This window comes from Aotus nancymaae, unplaced genomic scaffold (assembly GCF_030222135.1).
Source record: "Aotus nancymaae isolate 86718 unplaced genomic scaffold, 86718_ANA_hifiasm-v0.15.2.pri h1tg000008l, whole genome shotgun sequence".
NCBI lineage: Eukaryota > Metazoa > Chordata > Mammalia > Primates > Aotidae > Aotus > Aotus nancymaae.
In genome coordinates, this window is record NW_026988419.1 from 45,413,388 (window position 1) to 45,430,719 (window position 17,332).

The following is a 17,332-nucleotide window of genomic DNA, read 5'->3' on the forward strand; positions in this document are numbered from 1 at the left end:
TTCACACGTGCCAGAACCTAGGAGAAGAGATTGGACAAATGTTTCAGCACTTTTTAAATTGCCTATTGAATTCTCAAAGAAGGTTACTTTTTTTTTATCCAGACTTTTTTCTCACTTAGGAAAGTTCCCAGAAAAGATAAAGCAGCAAGCTGAGCAGGAAAACCATGTTCTGAGATTTCATCTTCCACACGGAGTTGGGGAAAGAGAGGAAGAAACGAAATTTAGTCAGCTAGTCCACCCTATCCCACATCTATCTTTCACAGAAGAAGAAAAAGCATACACAAAAAGGGAAATAACAAATTTCTCTTGTGCCGCAAAATAATTTGTTCCAAGATTTATATTTAATGTTGCAAGACTAACGTGATGTCAAGCTTACATATGGAGTGTTATCATAGCTTTCAGTTTATTTAGTTTACACGATTCACATTCTCTGTTGTTGTTTTTTTTAAATCAAGGCACAGCATAAATGAAGTTTGTTTGCTTTCCTCAAGAGAAAGAGAAAATACAGGCAAAAAGAAGCTTCTTTTGAGAGTGAAATTCGGAAGGTGGCATTTGTTGCCAGGCATGCATAGCACAGACAGCTAAAGAAAGTTGTAGGTTAAAATTCTTAAATCTTGCCAAAAATGGTCAGCTGCTTTGTGAGAAAAAGCTATTCAAAAAAAAAATCAGTACATTTAGAAAAAGAGTGCTGTTAGTTCCACATGGTTATTATATTAGAAGTTTATTGGTTATTGCATCTTATACAGATAACCAGGAAAGATATTTTTTACTTTTCATGCACATTGACTTTGGAAACTACAATATAAAAGAATAACATCATTTTATAAAAGTAAAAGAATACCTGCCCTTTTTATGATGTGATAAAAATGATCAAATGAAATAATGTTTAATTTTAATTCATTTTTACAAATATTATCTTGATAACAAACTGTTATTTTTCTTTCATTTAGATAGTTAGAATTTATAAAATTAAGCATTTTGGAAAGAATGAATTGTAAAAATGTCTCTCTAATGTTTTTCTATTGCTGTCACATGTTCTCATTTATTTTTAAGTACTTGAAATTGAAGAAAAGTGCACATTCTATTATATAGGATTTTATGTAAAATGCAATATTATTTAGTATTTCATGTAAGATATATATAATCTTGAATAGTTAAAGGCCACATTCTTCTTTATAGCCTTTCCCTATTGCATTCTTCTACCCTCCTTTCTAGAGGAAGCAACAAATGTAACTATGTGTCCTTTTATTACATATATAGCTATATGTAATTCTAAAATTATGTAAATAGTATTCTGAATTTTTACTCTGGTTTATTTTTTGTCCTGGCTATGTGTATATTGTATTTAATCTAAATGCTGTATTACTGTATTTTATCTAAATAGTCTTCTATCAAATGATTATGCCACAATGTATTTATTCAGTCCACATTGATTAATTTTTAAATTGTTATGTCATTCTATCATAAATATACATACACATGTATGTTTACTGCAGCACTATTCATAATAGCAAAGAAATGGATCAATCTGAATGCCCATCGACAGTATACTGAATAAAAAAAAATGTGGTTGGTGTATATACACCATGGAATACTATGCAGCCATGAAAAAAATCAGATCATATGTTTTGGAGTGACATGGATGCAGGTTGAGGCCATTACCCTTAGAAAACTAACACAGGAACAGAAAACCAAATACTACATTTTCTTACTCAGTGGGAGCTAAACATCAAGCACATATGGACACAAAGAAGGGAACAGCAGACACTGGTGCCTACTTGAGGGTGGAGGTTGGGAAGGAGGTGAGGACTGAAAAACTATCAGATACTGTGTTTATTACCTGGGTAATAAGGTAATCTGTACACTAAACCCGCATGACATATAATCACCTGTATAGCCAACCTGTGTATGTACCCCTGAATTATAATGTTAAAAAATTTTAATTGCTTTCAATTTTATGACTTTATAAAAATATACCAGATGTCCTTGGATAAGGTATAAGGAGCGGGTCCAGTTCAGTTTTCTGTAAATGGCTAGCCAGTTTTCCGTACATGGCTAGCCAGTTTTCCCAACACCATTTATTAAATAGGGAATCCTTACCCCATTGCTTGTTTTTGTCAGGTTTGTCAAAGATCAGATGGCTGTAGATGTGTGGCATTACTTCTGAGGCCTCTGTTCTGTTCCATCAGTCTATATCTCTGTTTCGGTACCAGTACCATGCTGTTTTGGTTACTGTAGCCTTGTAGTATTTTGAAGTCAGGTAGCATGATGCCTCCAGCTTTATTCTTTTTGCTCAGGATTGTCTTGGCTATATGGGCTCTTCTTTGGTTCCATACAAAATTTAAAGTAGTTTGATTTTTCTAATTCTATGAAGATAGTCAGTAGTAGCTTGATGGGGATAGAATTGAATCTATAAATTATTCTGGGCAGTATGACCATTTTCACGATATTGATTCTTCCTATCCATGAGCATGGAATGTTTTTCCATTTCTTTGTGTCCTCTCTTATTTCCTTGAGCAGTGGTTTGTAGTCCTACTTGAAGAGGTTTTTCACATCCCTTATTAGTTGTCTTTTTAGATATTTTATTCTCTTTGTAGCTATTGTGAATGAGACTTCACTCATGATTTTGCTTTCTGTTTGTGTATTACTGGCGTATAGGCATGCTTGAGATTTTTGCCATTGATTTTTGTATCCTGAGATTTTGCTGAAGTTGCTTATCAGTTTAAGAAAATTTTGGGCTGAGACAATGGGGTTTTCTAAATAGAATCATGTCATCTTCAAACAGAGACAATTTCTCAGAATCTACAAGGAACTTAAACAAATTTAAAAGAAAGAAAACAACCCCATTAAAAAGTGGGCAAAAGACATAAACAGACAGTTCTCAAAAGAAGACATTTATGAAGCCAACAAACATGAAAAAAAGCTCATCATGACTGGTCATCAGAGAAATGTAAATCAAAACCATAATGAGATACCATCTCATGCCAGTTAAAAGGCTGATCATTAAAAAGTCAGAAAACAATGGATGCTAGAGAAGATGTGGAGAAATAAGAATGCTTTTCCACTGTTGATGGGAGTATAAATTAGCTCAACCATTATGGATGACAGTGTGGTGATTCCTCAAGGATCTAGAACCAGAAATACCATTTGAACCAGCAATCCCATTACTAGATATATACCCAAATGATTATAAATTATTCTACTTATAAAGACAAGTGCACACTTATGTTTATTGCAGCACTATTCACAATAGGAAAGACTTGGAACCAACCCAAATGCCCATCAATGATAGACTGGATGAACAAAATGTGGCACCTATACACCATGGAATACTATGCAGCCATAAAAAGGGATGAGTTCATGTCCTTTGCAGGGACATGGATGAAGCCGGAAACTATCATTCTCATCAAAGTAACATAGGAACAGAAAACCAAACACAACATGTTGTCATTCATAAACGGGAGCTGAACAATGAGAACGCATGGACACAGGGAGGGGAACATCACACACCAGAGCCTATTGGGGAGTGGGGAGCTAGGGGAGGGACAGCATTAGGAGAAATATCTAATGTAGATGATGGGTTGATGGGTACAGCAAACCATCATGGCACTTGTATACCTATGTAAGAAACCTGCACATTCTGCACATGTATCCCAGAACTTGAAAAATAATTATACATATCAAAATAAATATACATTATATATAATATATAATTATAGTTTAATCATATATATTCTTTCTTATATATATGATATATAATAAGTGCATAAATGCAAAGTGTAAGTTTTTTTAGACTATTAGAGATATAATTTCTGGGTTATAGATTTTACATGATTTAAAAATTATTAGTTTTGGCCTTGGGAATTTTTTTAATTTAACTGAGAAGGACAATGGATATTTATTATTATGACTAATGAAATATATAAAAGATAACGTGACTACTGAAACAGAGGGTAGTGTGGTATAGTAGTTAGGACTGTATGCTCAGAATCCAACTATCAAGATTCAGATTTCACTGTTTTCTATTTCCTATTTGAACTTACACAAGTCATTTAAATCAGTTTTCTTCATCTATAAATTGGAAAAATGCTATTACCTACCTCACATGTTGTTGTGAGAATTAAGTAATTTTAAGGCATGAAGAACTGAGAAAGATGTCTGGCATTCTGTAAGCCTTCAATAAACATTAACTATTGTTACCATGCTTATTTGTATTATTGTTTTTTATATGTAACCACATTATCGTTATTATTGATTGTTGGAAATAGATGCTCAGTGCCACAAAGAAAAATTAGCACTGAGGCAAAGGATTTTTCAGCAACACAATTTTTACTTCCTGGACTGCAGGAAGGGCACTCTCACTAGCCATCTTGCCATGAGAGTACATAGAACAGAGGGAATACACACAAACATTCCTTACTCATTTGGGATTGTCCTTATTGCTGTGTTTGATTGCAGTTGCCTGGAGCCAGACCTCATAATCTAAACTAAAACCCGACTGGCTAACAACTTAAAACTTTTCTAAACAGGTACAAGCAATGGAGAGCTGGAACATGCCTGTGAGCATGACCAGCATAGAAATCTTGGTTAAAGTACAAGGACATAGAATGTACTACGTGCCTGTAAGCATGGCATGTTTAACAGCTACATAGGATAGGGCTTAACAAAGTTATGAGCACACTTATTCTTTAACAAGAAAGAAAACTTTAAAAAGGAACTTTTCTACTTCCCACATTCATCAAGGAATGAGAGGGCTAGAAGATTGTGAATAATGGAGGTAATTCTCCAGATCTTTCAATTTAGTCGAAGTGTCTTGACTAATGACACCAGTGTCAATATGTCTTCTGAGCAGCTTCCGCATACCACTCTCTGACACTCCTGAGAATGAGCACATACCCTGCTGTAGGGCAGCTTATCCCATCTTTGAAAACTACAATTGTTAAAGAGTTATCCAGATTGTAAGCTAAAATCTGTGTGCCCAATATTGTCACTCACCTAATTCTCTCTGGAGCAAAATAGATTACATTTACACTCTCTTCCACATACTAGCTTTCTAGTTACAGTAATATAAAATAATGTAATATAATATGTGAATACATACTCCCCCCACCTTCCAAGCTTATTCTTCCTAAAGTTAAATATCTCAACTTGCTTCAGACTTGTTTTGAAGTACATATATTTTTAAGGTGTCTAAATGTGTATCATTTAAATAACATGCCTTTTGACTCACTCCTCTGCACACACTCTGCTTTAACAAGGCTCTCCTAATGTTTGGTCCACAGATGAAAGCAAAAGATTGCAAAGTGCAGTGGGAATATTACTTTCCTTATGCTACATGATTTGTATCAATTATCATGACCTAAGAGTCTGTGATATTTTTATAACAGGTATGTCTTTGTATAGGACTTATTTATTAAAGGTAATCATATAGGAAACCCTTGTTATGCACCTTCAAAAACTAAATCAATTAATGTATATCAATTTACCTCTTTAGATTTCAGACATATAGATATACTTACAAGGTTCTCATAGAAAGAGGAAGAGAAATAAATAAAATAGTATTAGGAAGAAACCACATTAATAAAAGTGATATCTAAATAATATCACCATGCTGTGTAGTAGGATGTCTGATTCTACGCTTGAACTCGGGAGGCAGAGGTTGCAGTGAGCCAAGATCGTGCCACTGCACTCCAATCTGGCAACAGAGTGAGACTCCATCTCAAAAAAAAAATAAAAAATAAAAAAATAATGACACAACCTTGAAAGTAACCCATCTTCCAGGGGGTTCCTTAATGTTGCCACTCCTTTTTAAGGACAAACTGAGGCAAGGAGCGTGTTTTTTTGTTCTATACAAAATCTAACAGACTGTGGGTATTGGGTGACACATATGTTCTTGGTAGCTAAACTCAATTATGTCTTTTCCCATATATGTTGCTGATGGTTTTAATAAATATCAAAGTTCTCCTGTTGCTTCTGTGAGCCACTATGGGTATCAGCTTGGGAGTGGCCATAGATGACAGCAGTTCCATGACCTAAGTGGGTTTCACTTGCTTTTCCTTCCCTAGTGTTCTTGCCCCACCCCAACTAGTTCCTGCTGCTTTTGGCTTCTTAGAAGTGAAGGGCTCAAGACAAGGCTTCTAAGCACCCAGCTATCTCCATACGTGAACAGTCTAGCTGGGAAACTTAAAGGGCAAGGGCCACACCAGATGTCTCCTCTTCTTCTGCCAATTGTTGCCCATTTGCTGTGTTGAACTTTGTGTAGAACTTATGCATCAAACTCTCTTCACTAATGATTTTTGCGTGCCTTCTTCTCCCTAGTCCCTGGCTGCTTCTGCACACCCTGTGAACACTCTGTGCCTGTTTTCCATGGTTGTGGAGAATGAGTGAACAAGTCAGTACGTAAAACAGTTTTCCTTATGGTATTGGTCACAGTTATCCTAGTGTTTATATCTGCATTATTCTAACAATACTCTATAATTAAAAGTATAATTTTTAAAGTCAAAAAAAGTCTGATTCTAGAAAATTAGAATTTTTTAAATGTAATATCTCAGACAGAACACATTTTTTCAGCCCACAGAAGAAATGTTTTCTTCTGTGTGAGACATTACATTAAAAAATAAGTAGCAGTATATTATTGTGAAAAGCAATGCCTAAACACAGATCATATAAAGATTAGCTGCCCTTATTTTTTTAGTGAATATGTTCAATCTGATGAAAGAAAGTTTGCCTAAGATGTTTACCTTTAGTAAACATTATTGCCTTAAGGCAAATTATGACTAATACTTCTTTGAAAAATTTTCTGTGAGGGCTAAGTAACCCTCAAGCAATGACTAGAGTTTCATAGTACCACATGCTACAACTGCTTCTCAATAACCAAGCTCCTCATTTTCAACTTAGCAAGAAATGCCTTATTAATAATAAATATGGCATTGATCAAGCAAAAATTACAGTAATGCTGGCACTCAACCTTTGCATGTGGGTATTTGTTTTGATATCCCTGTCAAAATTTAACCCGTTGAAAAGATGGAATTTTCCTACAGATGGACTCAGCTTGCTTGTGAATAGGAAATTCCTGAAAACCCTTTTGCTACTACTAGGTTGCATAAAAAGAGTTTAATCTGCAACATATTTCAAATTGATCCTTGTTTACTTAATTGCTGTTGAAGGTTGTTGCTTACTATAGGTAAATTCAGGAAAGGATTCTTTCCCAGATTACTTCATATGCTGCAAGGAAATTAGTAGGAAGAAGATGGGGCACAGGGAGATGGAAGACATGGGGTCTAGCAGTCCAATTTAGTCCAGTGGTTCAGGGTTACATAATGTCATCATATGCGTGCAGTCAAGATAGAGAGTGTATTGTTCATTTCTGCCTAAGTTACGCTTGGTAGCAAACTACTCACACATTTACAAAGCTTTTACCAACAAAAAATTCATTTTCAATCACCTTTGTGGCTCACCCATGTTGGTGCTGCTTTTCCTCTTTATTATGATTCAGTATGAAAGAATAGCCCTAATCTTGGCCAGGCGCAGTGGCTGACACCTGTAATCCCAGCACTTTGGGAGGCCGAGGCGGGCGGATCACGAGGTTAAGAGATGGAGACTATCATGGCCAACATGGTGAAACACCATCTCTAATAAAAATACAAAAAATTAGCCGGACGTGGTGGTGCGTGTCCGTGGTACCAGCTGCTAGGGAGGCTGAGGCAGGAGAATTGCTTGAAACCGGAAAACGGAAGTTGCAGTGAGCCAGGATCGCGCTGCTGCACTCCAGCCTGGCGATAGAGCGAGACTCTGCCTCAAAAAAAAAAAAAAAAAAAAAAAAAAAAAAAAAAAAAAAAAAAAAAAAAAAAAAAAAAAAAGAATAGCCCTAATCTTGAACATAACAACCATCTGGCAGAAAAAGTGGAAAAAAATATAGAACATAAAACTCATAAACTTGCCATGAAGCTCATAAAAATTCTACCCACCTGTTGCGTATATATATTTCTGCTCATTGTATTTGCCAAAGCCAATAATGCAGCATGACCTTATGTTAGAGAGGAGGGAAATATTCTCTTCTCACTCATTACCAAAGAGGGACCAAAAGGGAAGGAAAGCAAATATGTATGTTTGAACAAATAATATAATCTACCAGGGAGAGGAGAAGGAAAAGAGGCTAAGTATGTCCCTTCTCCCTCACATCTATCTAATGGTTCCTGATTTCCTGTGAGATGGATTTTTTTAAATTCTTAAGAAATATAAAAAGTTGAGATACTTAATGGTTAAAAAAAAACTATCTAAAGAGAAATTAATCATGCAGATAACCTGAATGATATACTTAATAGTAGATATCTCAACTATTGTTAAAATGAACATTATATTAAATTTAGCTAAAAATGAGGTGGCTGGACTATAGTTGGTAATATTTTGATTTACTACGTGATACATTTTTTTTTTTAATTTCTTTTTGTCCTTATCCTTTATCCCTGGCAGATAAAGATAAGAGCAAAAAAGAACTTCATGTGGCTTGCCAAATGGATGTTTCAACCCACAGGAAAGAAGATTTTCTTGAAAGGCAAGGCTTTAAATTGCAAGAAATATGATCTGAAGTGAGAACATATTTTTAATTTTAAATCTTGTCTATAATAGACACAACCAAGCTATAAGAGCCCTCTTATCAGAGGACAGTCAGAACAGAGAGCAGAAAATGGGCCAGGGGTCTTTCCCAATCACTCCCAATGGTTCAGATGCTCTTAAGAGAAGGGAAGGAATGACAGCAGGACATATCTGAATTACCTAGATTTGCCCCAAAGTGACCAAATTTTAACTGATAATTTAGCTAGTAGTAAATTACCTAGAAAAAGCAAGATTGCGCTTTCCATATCAGCAAATGTAGAGATATGAGAGCTAAATAAATTTCAGTAATGATGAAATAAATATAGAGGCACATTTAAAACCATGTTTGCATATGTCTTACCTATTACATAGAGTTTTGATAAATATAATCTGATATAACCTAGCTGTCTTTCTTTTCTACATATGAAATCTGAAAATGTCCATTTTTTTCATTTGCTGATCTGTTTTCAGAAATCCATTTTTAGAAAAAGTGAACTAGAAACAGCATACGGCTCAGATTCTGTATGTAAGGATGAAGACTGGAATAAAGAGTGAAGCTCAAGGACTCACCCTTCACCCAATCCAGTTAAACATCTTTGCAGTCACATTTTGTATGAAAAGTAATTGTTTAAAATATGAAATAATGGAATATCTAAAGTTTTACACTTTTTAAGTAGGCAAAAATGCATGAAATGACTATTTGATGTGATAACATTTAATTTTGTTTTGGATATTTATCAAAACCTCTGTCTAAAGTTCTAACATCCTTCCTAGTCTTAGTGTTCTCTATCCTGCAACAATGTGTACCCTTCTCACCACGATCAGTCAGAATTACCTAAATTTGCTGAAACATCAGATATGTTTTAATAGCCAGCATTCTTAAAGGATAAAGTTAGGAAATGTCTCCTAATAGGCAGGGCAAGTAAAGAAAGAAAAGATTATTTTTATGTCTTAGTCAAGAGATATTAAAGCTCATATTAAGAGCTGAGAATGTTATTTGACATATGTGAGTTGGAAAGAAAAAATAACAAAACGTAGTGGGAAATGAAAAGATCCAGATACTTATTAGATACAGAGAGGTTTAAGATACAAAGGCAAATAGGCAAATTGTTGGTGAGAATATTTGTTTTATCCAAATAAATAAGACTTAGAGTTATATACAACAGAATAGTAAACTAGCAAAAAAAAAAAAAACCCAGAGAGGAGCTGAGTCTACAGGGTCCATAGTTACAGTATCAGGCTAACCTAACAATATCGTAACAACATCAAGTTCTCACATTATCTTGAGCACAAGCATACTGAAGTTTTGTAAATTACATTTAAAAAATGGTAAGTTTTCATTGATGCTAAGCATAGCTTAACTATGAAATGGATGATCTCTGGAGTTAAAAATATGGGTTTTTCAGATAGGGTTCTTAACATTAAAAAGAAACCTTTTAAAAATAACTTTAGGACAAAAAGGGATTTATGCCAAGGATGCCTGTTCCTGAGTACTTTGGAAAACTTGAGCTAGGCCTGGGGATGTACTGCCACTGCAGAGCTCGGGCATCATGCTCACATCACGTGCTTCTCACTCTTGCTCTTGCTTTCACTTTCTCTCTTGTTCTTTCTTAGAAGTTACCTGTTCTCCTCCCTTTATTCTTTTTCTCGATGCCCTATCAATTAGCTTTCGCCATATAACCATCTTACACACAGACATGTGGCTATCAGCCCTTTCTCCATCTGGCTTTTCAGTTAAGAGTCTGACATTTACTATTGTCAACCTAAAATAACTAAAAGAGTCAGAATCTAGTTTAAAGAGAATGTATTCAAACACGAAGTTTGAGAACTAGCTGTTCAGGAAGTACAGATTCCAAAGAATGAAAGTCAATGTTCAGAAGTATAGAAGTTTGGGATCACTTAAAGAGTCAAAGTTTAGGGAAGCTTAACAGAATTTCAGCATCATTCTATGTAAGCGTTAATGGCATAGTTGCAATTAGGTAATTGGTCCAGGTGGTGCTTTTGTCTTGGGAAATGTATATTTAACATTCCACACTGAAGATGTAACTGTCATGGAGTCTGAGGTGCCATCTGGTCTGAATTAGGTACCAGGCAATAAAGGAGGCAGTTAATCTATAACAAAGATGAGTAATTGGATATAGGGCCAGGTTTGATCTCTTGTCTCTCCAAGTCATTTTTAGAACAATAACTATAATCCCAGCACTTTGAGAGCCTGAAGTGGGGGGATCAGGAGGTCAGGAGTTAAAGACCAGCTTGGCCAACATCAGGATACCCTGTCTCTACTAAAAATGCAAAAATCAGCCAGGCCTGATAGCACACACCTGTAATCCCAGCTACTTGGTAGGCTGAGGCAGGAGAATCACTTGAACCTGGGAGGCAGAGGTTTCAGTGAGCCAAGATCACACCACTGCACTCCAGCCTGGTGACAGAGCAAACTCCAGCCCCCAATAAAAAGAGAGCCAATCTACAATCTAAGGGGCAGAATTGCAAATATGCTACCTGACAATCTCCGGGGCTTAACTTTTCTCTTGACATAATAAATTTAAATGGTACTGAAATTTTATTTTATTTTTACACAGTGTACTTTTTCCATAGATCTCATTTCATGCTTTCAAGAAAGAAAAACTGACTGGCTGAGCTTGTCTCTACCTGAGCTATAGATTGGTCAAAAGTTTAATCAAGATCCATTGTGGAACAACAACAACAAAAAAGGCAACATTCCTCCACAATCTGAGTGAGATGAGAGCTTTGATTGTGGCTGAGGGACAGGGCATGAGGTAATAGGAGATAAATTATTAACATGTTATCAAATCCAGAACATGAGTGAGAAGGCAGCATAGAGGAGGATTTAAGCATTTGTGCTCTAAAATCAGACTGCATGATTAGAATCACAGCTCCACATACTGAACTCAATCTTCCTAGACCTGGGAAATGGGCATACAAAGAGGATCTTCTTTATAAGCTAAACATGAAAATTATATAAGAAAACTTATGTTCCAGTCACCTAATAATTATTCAATATGTATTAAAAGCACACAAAATGAAAGGTTACCTTTTACAGAAAAGTCTAAGGCAAGCAAGAAAAATTGAAAGCACAAAGCATCTGAGATGGAGAAACAAGAAACTGGTATATTTTCTGACCAGATGTCTTCAGTGTTGCTGGCAAAGTAGATTCTGCCTACTAGATCTCTGGTGATCTTAATCTGATATGACCATAATTCCAATACAGAAACAGTAAGGATTAACCTTAATGATAGGGGCATACAGCAGAGAGACTCTGGTTGACACTTTTAAATATTTATGTGATGTGTAGAATAATAATAGAATACAACAGTCATAATGATAGTCAAGATTTATTGGAGATTTGTTGCATACTGGGGTCTGCCTTAAGTACTTTTTATGTATTAAGCCATTTAGTACTTATATCAAGCTCAGAAACTTTTATTATCAACATTTTAGGAACAAAGTAACTGAGGTATAGAGAAGTCAAATAACTTGCTACGCTAGCAAGTAGCTAAGGTAGGGCTCAAAGCCTGACCTTCTGCAATAGATAACGCATTACACTGTCTCACTAAGAGAGACCTCCGATAGTAGCCCTCAGACTTTTTAAAAAAACAAATATACTGACAGTGGGTGAAACAAATGAAATAACTTGAAGAGAAACAAATTGCAAAACAGTTTATTTATTAACAATGTAATAATAAATATGTAATTTTATAAAACACCCTAACTCTAGAAGGAAAAAAGCATTCTTTTTAAACTGATTACAAAAACAATCCTGGAATGTGAAAGAAATAGTTATTCAAAATGATTGTATCTGAAATCTTGGGTGTAAGCTGTTTCCTTCATCTGTTTCCGCCACCAAAAAAAAAAAAAAAAAAAAGAGGTTTGTACTATATAGAGTCATCAGAGTTGCAGTAGTGACCTAACAGGAAGCTGGGCTGTTCCCAACTGCCAGTGATCTCAAACAGACTCTGAGGCTCCCTCTTTGCTCCAACAGACAGCAGCGTCTTTAGGCTGCATAATAGTCAAATTCTTACCTCCCTCTTTCACTGCCAGTAAGATCAGATTGCATTTCTTTCAGTATTCTTCAATCCCCAGTTTCTTGATCTGTTTCTAAAAGAAGAAGTAGAGAAGATAAATCATCTCTTCAACACCTGGAAGGAAAAAGAAAATAACCTCAACTCCGTTTTGAAAAAAACATTCCAAGAACTTTCATCAGAGATTTTACTTGTGAGTACATGGCGATATACTGTCTAGCCCATGAGAAATAACTTCAATTTCCTTTTCTTGGGGGAAAAGCAGGGTGCTGAGAGACAAAGAACTGATAGGGGAGGATCACTGTTTATTTGCCTAAAATGAAAATCAACCCTTCCCTGTAAACAAAGTAAACTCAAACTGCAAAGAAAACGAGTTCTCAGCATTTTGCATTTAGTTCTTAAGCAAATTTATGTGCGATGTTTATGACTTTAAACCAGAACATTTTTGTGACTAATTGGTGTATGTAGCTGTTTTAAAATTTGAAGATTACAGGAGAATTCAGTACTAATTGTGCTTGGTTAATTGGAAGTTTTTGAAAGTTTGGTTTACCTTTCCATTTTATTTCATGACATATAATAAGGAGACTGTCACTCTTCTGTGTAAAGAATCTTCCTTCAATACCATTAGTTGATGATATTTAAAATGATGTGTAAACATTCAAATAATTATAATCTAAATTGAATACTTTATGCCAGCATTAAGTAATCTCTCTAAGGAAATATTTTACAAGTCTCCAAAGACTGAAGTTTTACGAACAAGTCTATGTTGTGCAATTTTGTAAATTAAAACAATAGATAACATGCCTACATGATGTACTGTTATGTTATGTTGGATATAAGATGTTTGATTCTATTAAGACAGGAAAGCATGTAATGCAGCACTAAACAACCACAGAAATATAATGAGACAAACTATTATTTAATTATAAAAAAGCAGTCTTTAGTATAAAATAATTGCCAAATATAAGGGCCAAGAGTACTACCATGTGGGAGAGGAGAAAAGATAAGCAACAGCCACACTGTGACTCAGTGCCCTGGAAATTAGTCACAAAATGACTTTGTGTAAAGTGAGATAATATGAATACAAAGGGCAAAACTCAAGCAGGAAACATACCGCACGTAGAGTCATATTTCTTGTGTAAAAGCATAATATTTACATGAAAGGGGGAAGGTTGTGACAATTTTGAGAGATATTGCAAAAGTTTTGAGCATGACAAAATCTTCATAACACATTTTAAAAACTATTTTAAATCTGTCATTCTGGTGCATGACTATTGGAATATATAGTATCCATATCTCATCTAATCCATAAACTAAAGAGGGAATAGTCCCTGAAATTTATTTGAGTATGAAATGTTAGTTTATGGCCTCTAGCTTAATAAAAGTATATAAACTATAAATAGGGATAAACAAAGATTGAAAAATATTAATGTAAATACAGATAACTGACAATAAAGTAAAATTTTAAAATAAGGGTAAAGCTTTAAAATACTTATTTTTACTGATTTGAGTAGTCATATTGGAAAACCATGTTTTTCTATTTCAGATGATCACAGAATCTCCTTAGAAAGGTTTAATGGCATACATACTACTATTTGATTCCTATTTCTATTATGTATACTGAATTGGACAAGTTTTTGTCTTGTTTTGGTTTGTTTGTTTGTTTTTAAGGTATAGTCTATTATCTTTCATTTTACCTCCAATGACTAAATCACATTCCTTTTGGAAATGTGGTTTCTGTTCACATGGAGTCTGCCACCAACTGGTATTTGATGGTCTGATTGATTGACCATATATCATTTGCTTGTTGATTGTACAACGAGTTTGACTAAAATCTGTCATAAAAATTTATCGTTAAATTAAATAACTACATAAAATGAGAATGTATTTTGTAATAAACTCAAATTTTCAAAACATTAATTCTCTCAAAAAGTAATTTTCTAATCTTATTGTAAAGATTTACTTTAATGCCAGAATGCCTATCCATGTAACCAAATAGTAAATATGCTATCAATTCCTTAGGAATGGTTGGTTGATTAAATTCAGTGTCACAAAATTAGATATATTTCAATTGATATCTCTACCTAATACAAGAAAAAAATTCAAAATAAACATCCTTACAACATATAAAAAGGAAGAGACAATATAAAAAGTGAAAAAAATTATTCAGACTAGGATTTTCAAAAAAATCTTATTTTTCTGTATAAATTAATTAAATTGAACTATAATATAAATTAAAATGGGCTAATTATATCATCAATGTATTTCAGTATGTGGACATGATCTAAGAATTGTTCTACAATACAACTCATCTATTCCCAATAAATGCCTTCTACAATCAGCCATACTTTTGTCTTCTATCTACAGCAATTAACTCATTTGAGGAATTAAATTTGGCTGGTTGCCTTTTCAAAACACAAAAATATTTTCATGCATTAGTGTCAAAGGTAGATTCTGCTGTCTTTTGTAGAAATGTAGCAGCACTATAATTCTTTCTGATTGCTACAATGTGCATTAGGAGAAATTTGAATTCCGTAGACATGTGTTTCTGGATATCAAATCTCACCAAAATTAGGGAAGGGTTCAAGTATTTCCAGCAAGTTTTCTTCATACTAGACCATCTCTCCTGGCTCTCTGACATCCCCACTGACTGCTTTCTAAGTGTTATGTATCAACTCCAGAGGCCCAGTCTTCCCACTACCTTCTGCCCCTGTCTTCGCTTCTCCAAGGGTCAGGTGCCAAGTAGAATCATAGCCTGAGATTCAACTACAAGCAACTACCAGTTGCTGAGGGCAACTTCATCACCTCTACTTTTCTTCTTCCTCAAACCAACAATAACAAAAAGTATGGACCCTTGTCAAATCCACGGTTTTCTTTTCTCTTTAAGCCTCCCTTGGGATGTTATGTCCTTTCTTAGTTGGAACAATGAGTTGTTAAAATGATTTCAAAAACAAAAGAATGTAAGGACACCATGACCCATAATAGAAGCCCCAATGCTGCAATACTACTTTCACAATTGTTCCATCTGATGGGCCACAGGTCTCTGTGTAGACTTAGAATTATTGCAAGGAATTCCCCAGTCAACATGTGAGTAAAAATTATTATATGTTATTGATTAGGACATAATAAAGCTATTTCAGCATCAGAAATGTGAAAGTATTCATCAGCGGGACACTGCTAAAATGTAAATACTGTTTTTATTACCAAGCATGATGTGCCTTTGACACCCTGGAACTAGAGCCATCACCATGCTGCTGCCAAGCTAGTCTATCTCTCCTCCTCTTCTTGATCCTTATCTGTTTCTGTTCAGTCCTTGAATTCTATGATAATTCATCTGTAAGCATCACTTCCTTCCTCATTCCTCATTTCCCAAGGCTTAAAAACAGAGTAAATCTCAGAAACAGGTAAGTCTCCAGAGTAATGGTATTTATTATTAATATTTTGGTAATACTTAAAGTCCACTTAGGAAGCTTCAAAGATTAATTTTCATCTCAGAAAATGAATCACAATGGTTATATTAAAATTTAATACAACTTTTCTCTAGTTTTCTGAACACATGGAAAATACTTCAAATTAAATTTTTACTATTTCTGTCTGCTAATTCTGTTTTTGATGTCATTTAGACTTTTCTCATTATGAGTTATATTCTACTACTGAGCACCTCGTAATTCTGATGTGGTTTCCTAATATTATGAATTTTACCTTATCGGGTATTGTATTTGTTGTATTTCTATAAATATCCTTGAACTCTTTTCTGGGATGTAAATTACTTGAAAACAGTTTCGTATTTTGTAGTTTTGCTATTAAACTTTGTTAGGTAAGACCAGAGAATTGTTTATTCTATGGTTAATGTTTTCCTACTACTGAGGCAAACAACTGAGTATTATACTTAATGCTTCATAAATTGAGAGTTTTGCAACTTGGGAACAAAAAATATTCCCTACTTTACATGTGTAGGCCCCTCTAACACTTTTATGTGGTGCTTCACCCTGTCTTTAGACTTTTATGAATGCCACAGACCAATATTGAGCTGAAGATTAGAAGTCCCCCTGAAGATCTCTGGATCTCCCTTTCTGGATAATTCTGTCTTTTCTGATGCTTGGTCCTGTATACCCTAACTACCACCTGAGACTCTTGTCTAAACTCATAGAAACTAAACTGAGTCTCTTCAATCAGTCTGCTGGAACAATGTACAAATGTGGGGCTAAACCCTTGTTTCTCATCTCTGTGAAATCACTTCTCTCCACTGACCAGTATAATTTCTTATATTTTTTTCTTTCTTTCTTTCTTTTTTTTTTTTTTAGATATTTCAGGTAGGTAGAAAAATCCAATCCCTGTTAATACATGGCAGTTAGAAGTAGAAGAGCTTTTAAAATTGTATTTTCATAACATCTTAAAAAACAAAAGATGAATATAAATTTAAAAAATTTAAGGGCAAAGAGCCTGTAAATTTAATTTGCCTAAATAAGATAAACATATATTTATTGTTTATTGTAGCCCAGGAGCTATCTTATATGAGTACATATGTGAGTACATATGTGTTTATACAATGAAGAGCATAAGATCACTATTTCTAAAAAAATAGTTATTTCATCTTATATAAGGATTTTATTGGTTCATTATGTTTTCTGATAACAGCCATTCAGGAAGCTAATTTCTCACTCTCTTCTATATATTAGATGACAAATGAGCTCCAC

General features: G+C 34.5%; 1 protein-coding gene and 1 pseudogene across 3 annotated transcripts in view; both read left to right on the forward strand.

The window, feature by feature from the left end:
* LOC105725127 (THO complex subunit 1-like) overlaps positions 1–17,332 on the forward strand; it is an 84,047-nt pseudogene that overhangs the window by 44,994 nt on the left and 21,721 nt on the right.
* The window catches only part of TFPI (tissue factor pathway inhibitor), an 87,177-nt gene continuing 82,378 nt past the window's right edge, over positions 12,534–17,332 (forward strand). For 2 of the 3 annotated variants that reach the window (XM_064373272.1, XM_064373273.1), the window contains exon 1: positions 12,534–12,828. The gene's annotated coding sequence lies outside the window, so the exon portion shown is untranslated. The remainder of the gene's footprint in view (positions 12,829–17,332) is intronic. The other variant, XM_064373274.1, reaches the window with a different exon arrangement.